Below are 6000 nucleotides of genomic sequence, written 5' to 3'. Positions count from 1 at the left end.
TGGTTTTGACCAGCGGCACGTTATCATACTATAACCTTATTAATTTCTTGGTATAGTAGCTAGAAGGAGACAAAACCTCACAAATTTAGCTCCTTACCTCATATAGTTCGTAAACTGAGACACGCGTTGACCAACTCACATATAAAATATCAGTCATATTTGGGGTTGCTGGATGTAAATAATTGATGAAGTCCATCTTTATCCTGTGAATAAGCATGTATGAATAACGTAATTGAACATCAGCATATCACGGGACATGCATTACCCAGATCTTTCATATAGAGAATTTTGGAAGACGAGAATCAGTATTGATTATGTAGTAGAAATAAATGAAATTCGTTGTTTATGCATGGACGGAATTATTATATGTACGAAAACAGACTTCTTTGATGTATTTCAAAGGAATTGAACAACATGATTAGGAAAATTTACTTACAGCCTGGGTAACTATGGAAAGAAATAACCATTATTAAAGATAATAAGTATACGTTTCTTTTTATGATGTAGGTGCATGCTTGTTTGTGTTATCCCCGGCAATTTGCAATCATTATTTCGAACTAGGTGTTCTTGTCATTATCTGCACTTCATGTATATGATTATTTGGCAAATGAATTTATTATTATTATTTATTATTATTATTAATATGTACCTGTATCTGTGGAACTGCACATTTAAAGCTAACATTTCTTTGTTGACGTTGAATAAATTCTGCGTTCTAGCACTTTTTATCACTTCTGCTAGAATGTACAAAATACTTTGGAACACAAAATTATACTTGAACAAGTGGCGGTAAGTGTTTAGGGATTTTGAAATTGTGCTTATGGTTTTTCAAGAAAACTTGATACAGTATGTAGTATTGAGAACAATGATGTACATTGTTTACAGATATAGAATAAATAACTGGTATGTGAGGATCAATGTTCAATTTACCCAATAATTACGGTGTTGCTCTGCTAGTGGCTCATGTAATGGTAACTAGAATCTTGGACTTATTTTTATGATTTTCTGAGGATGATCGAATATTTAGTTCTATTAATGATACAGAGGGACAATTAAACAGCGTATACATTTCTTTAAGTAAAAAGTTATGTAACTTCTAACTGCATGATTATGACGTGTAAGAAATTTAGTCTTGTGACTGCGGACCTGATCCGTGATATCCCAATGTTCTCGGAAGAGAGGCTATTGCTGGACACCAGTAAATAGGGTGCAAATGAGAAACTACAAAACAGAATTTTTTTTCTTATTATATTTATGATGCTACACACTGCTATTTTCAATGTTCTCGGAAGAGAGGCTATTGCTGGACACCAGTAAATAGGGTGCAAATGAGAAACTACAAAACAGAATTTTTTTTCTTATTATATTTATGATGCTACACACTGCTATTTTCAACAATTTACAATTTTGAAATGGATATTTGGAAACTACCCAGGTCGTCTCGTTTCGTGTTTACTTACTTAGTTTACTTAGTGAAGTTCTGAGGTCGATCCTCACAGCCGTAGTGGACTACCGCTGCTGCCAGTCCTGTTGTCCTTCCTTGCGAGGGTCAGTTGGTCTGGTAGTGTGTTTTGAGAGAACCTACTTAGGCAGTGTAGCCTGGCACTGGAGGCTCGTCTGGCACCTTCCGCAGGAACCTGTCCAGTGCATGTTTGAAGCTGTCCACCGAGCATTTAGTTTTCTCTCTCACCTCCTTTGGGAGGGCGTTGAAGATTTTTGGACCCTCATAGCCTAGGCTGGTTGCCAGTAGGGTCTTAATCCTCACCGGGGCTCTTGATGGGAGAGTTTGTCTCTCACATTTACGCCCATGCCTTATACTGTGGTATGGCTTGATTGTAGAGGGCGTGGGGTCCGGAACAAGTCCCTCAAGGATTTTCCATGTGTAAATGGCCCTGTATCTTTCTCTCCTCCTCTGTTGAGAGTATAGGCCTAGTGCTCCCAGGCGATCCCAATAGTTGAGATCTTGCATCCCTTTGATGCACCTGGTGTAGTTCCGTTGGACAGCTTCAAGCATCTGGATGTCTCCGCATTTGTGTGGTGACCAGAGTTGGCTACAATAGTCCAGTATCGGTTGGATAAGCGACTTCCAGAGGGTAAGCATCACTTGAACCTCTTGAGGAGAAGGTCCTTAGGACCCAGCTGGCCATCCCTTTTGCTCTATTTACTGAGTGCATGATGTGGTGTTGGAAAGTGGCATCATCACTTAAGTGAATGCCCAGGCTTTTCACATGGGCTTTTGGTGTGATTTTCATACCTCTCTCCGTGTGCAGCTCAGTGTCGTCTTTAATGCCTTGATTTGTGCCATATCTCAAGACCTCGAACTTCTCATCGTTGAATTGCATGTTGCCGTTGTTGGCCCATGCATAAACTGAGTTGAGATCGTCTTGTAGATGTTGCACATCCCCACTTTCCCGCACAGCATGGCTGATGTGGGTGTCATCGGCAAAAGACAGGAGGGTTGAGTCCACCCTACTATTTATGTCATTCATATGGACAAGGAATAGGAGGGGGCCAAGCACAGATCCTTGTGGTACTCTGCTTATTACCTTGGATTCGGTTGACTTCACACCATCAACTGCGACTGCTTGTGTACGGTCTGTCAGAAAGTTGAAGAGCCAGACTCCTAGCTTCCCCGAGATTCCTAGATCCCTTGCCTTATGGAGGAGGACACCGTGGTCCACCTTGTCGAAGGCTTTAGCAAAATCTAGGAATACTACGTCAACATTTCTCCCCTCTGTGTACTTGGATTAATGTTGAGGGGGTCTCACTAATTGCCGAACAAACCGAGAAAAGCCGAACAAAACAATAAAACCCAAACAAGGACGGGTTTTTTCTCAAATGCACACTTCTATATATGTAAGGTTGCATTATTTGAACTATTTTCTTTAAGATGTGTGATTTCCATGTAATATGATCAAAGAGAACTTAAGTTTTTGTCCTCTGGAATTTTACTGCCCCCTGGTACGACTCATCCAGCCTGCCGTCTATGATTACTGGTGGTATGGATCAAACTACTGTACACTCTTTTAAGTTTCTTACTGTTGTGTTATTAGTGTAATAGACTGCATATAGTTGAACACATTTTAAAGAAAAGAGTTTAAATAATTCAACTATATACAGTCTATTACACTAATAATACAACAGTAAGAAACTTAAAAGAGTGTAGTTTGATCCATACCACCAGTAATCATAGACGGCGGGCTGGACGAGTCGTAGCTGGGGTCGGCAAAATTGCAGAGGATAAAAACGTAAGTTCTCTTTGATCATATTACATGGAAATTGCACATTTTAAAGAAAATAGTTCAAATAATGCAACCATATACAGGTAAACGTCGACTTACGATGGCCGCGACTTACGATTGTTCGACTTTACGATGACGACGACGACGACGACGATATGATAATTTAACCCCTTCCATACGGTGCCGCACACGTATGCGTCATGAGGAGCAAGTGGATTCGCGACGCTGCCATATCGGCGTCTTGATTATATTTATTGTAGTCGCCCCTGTGTTTTTACATTCTCTCAAATGATTCATTCTCTGTGGTTTTCAAAATTCGCGGGTGAAAGAGAGAACGATCGATATAAGCGGTGACTATATTTTATGATGCGAGTATTATTACGTCACGTCGTATGGCTGGCATTGGCTGCTGCCCGCGAGATTTAAGTCCCGTACTGAAAATACATATTATAGTGTTTGAATATGGTAAAAAGGATAAAAATGATTAAATAAACTACTGTACATGTTTAATAGGCTATATTCAGTATCTCTGGTGGTTAATATACAGGTAGGCTAGGTACAGTGACCACGGAACAGAGTGGGGATCGACTTACGATGAGATCGTCTTACGATGGCTCTATCGAAACCTAATGCCATCGTAAGTCGACGTTTACCTGTATATAAGTGTGCATTTGAGCAAAACCCGTCCTTGTTTGGGTTTTGTTGTTTTGTTCGGCTTTTCTTGGTTTGTTCGGCAATTAGTGAGACCAATCTTGAGATTGTCTTCTGTTCCCGTCGCCGCTGACAGAACTGGTATTACTGTATACCAGATCCACTTGATCTGGTAAGTGATTGGACCTTGGAATTATTTCACTCCTCATTTTACTTCTGCTCATTTCCAATACTTTGCACTTTTTGGCATTGGAATTAATTTTCCATGCTTGAATATAGTTATAGTAACAGTACAGTAACAGTAGTTTGTCTAGATCAGGGGTTCCCAAACTTTTCAGCTCATCGACCCCCTAGTATAGTTTAAGACTAAAGATTTTCTAGACCCCCAAACTATTAATTCATGAATTATGTCAATTTATTATTATTATTGGTGTTGTTATTGTTATTACTATTATTATTAATAATATCCCCAATATATATCCATAATATCTCCGATATATAAGAGAGGAGAAAGAAGTCTGGCCAGAAATTACAGACCAGCTGCACTTACATCACATATCATAAAGATTTTTGAAAAGATATTGAGAAATAACATCATCAAGTACCTGGAAAAACATAAACTATTAAGCAAATCTCAACAATGTTTTCGTAAAGGGAGATCATGTCTTTCTAACTTGTCACTATGAATGGTTGCTTCAGGGGCTTGCAAGATGAGGAAACGATGTTGTATGCCTTGATTTTGCTAAGGCCTTCAACCGAGTTGATCATGGCATTCTATCACATAAACTCAAAGCTGTGGGAATTAAGGGAAAGATTGGGACATGGCTCCACAACTTTGTCAGAACAAGGTCACAGGTGGTAGCTGTTGATGGCCACCAATCAGAAAAGTCAGCAGTTCTCAGTGGTGTACCACAGGGCTCTGTGCTGGGCCCGCTACTTTTCTTGGTCCTAATGAACGACATAGGCCAAGCCGTTGACAGCACATTCCTGTCCTCCTTTGTGGATGACACCACCCTCAGCCATAGAATCAGCCATGAGGCCGACATCCAGGAATTGCATTTTTCACTCTTCTCGTGATTTTTGCATCATCTGCAAACATACTGGCATAGCTTGTTGTCCCTTCCCTCATATCATTAACATAGACAAGAAACATGATTGGTGCAGGCAATAAACCTTGTGGAACTCTTGTCGTTACTGCTGTCCAGCTTGACATCTTATCCAATACTACGGTCTTCACATATCTTTCCTTCAAAAAGCCTATAATCCATTCTAATAGTTTGCCTCTCAGTCCTCCAACATGCTCCAATTAAGTTGACCATGAGGTACTTTATTAAATGCCATTTATAGGTCTAGGTACTTGCAGTCCACCTTATCAATCACTCGAGTAAAAGCACACATGGCATTCCAGATCTGAAGCCAAACTGACTGTCAGAATGTTCATCTTTTCAAGTTATTTGGTCTTTCAATCTTTCACAACCCTTTAACCCCTTCAATATGGGCCAAAACCTCGCAGGCAGCATTAGCTGTCAGACGTGCGATGTTGCGTCATAATACTCGCATTATAGAAAATAAAGTTACCGCTGTATTGCTCGTTCTTTCACCCGTGAATTTTGATAACCATAGAAAATATGATGAAGCCAGTTTACAGAGTATGGGGGTCACGCAGGTACAACTACAATACACCCACTATCCGAGTTACGACCTGTGCGACTTACGACCACATTCAGCAGATGCCTACATGCACATATTATGAGTTTACTGGTTTACTGTACATTTGCACGTGGCGTCCAGCATCCCGTATGACAGTTACGGCAGCACAGCATCTCACCAAGGTTGCGCTGTCTTCCATAATTATGGTATTTCTACCATAATTTAGTGTGTGTCTACCATCTACCATACGATGTCTACCATATACCATAATTTTACTGGAATTGATATTATACTGTATTTCGATTCCCAGTTCCCACCGATAATCAGGGCAGGTGGGAATGGTCAGAAAGGGATCCGAATATTGAACGGTTTGCCCGGATAGAGAGAGTTATGCAAGAAACAATGAAGCCGTACAAAGAAATCTATGAAGAGAAGAAAAAACGAATGATCCAAACTA

At 40.1% G+C, this 6000-nt stretch overlaps 1 protein-coding gene across 2 annotated transcripts in view; it reads left to right on the top strand.

The window, feature by feature from the left end:
• The first annotated feature begins 744 nt into the window (after window positions 1-744).
• The window catches only part of LOC143038012 (uncharacterized), a 62686-nt gene continuing 57430 nt past the window's right edge, over window positions 745-6000 (top strand). For both annotated transcript variants that reach the window (XM_076206844.1, XM_076206843.1), the window contains exon 1: window positions 745-789. The gene's annotated coding sequence lies outside the window, so the exon portion shown is untranslated. The remainder of the gene's footprint in view (window positions 790-6000) is intronic.

This window comes from Oratosquilla oratoria, chromosome 23 (genome assembly GCF_046742065.1).
Source record: "Oratosquilla oratoria isolate Oo_2021 chromosome 23, ASM4674206v1, whole genome shotgun sequence".
In the NCBI taxonomy this organism is placed as follows: Eukaryota; Metazoa; Arthropoda; class Malacostraca; order Stomatopoda; family Squillidae; genus Oratosquilla; species Oratosquilla oratoria.
Note: the sequence above shows the minus strand (reverse complement) of the source record. Positions and strands in the feature narration are given on the sequence as shown.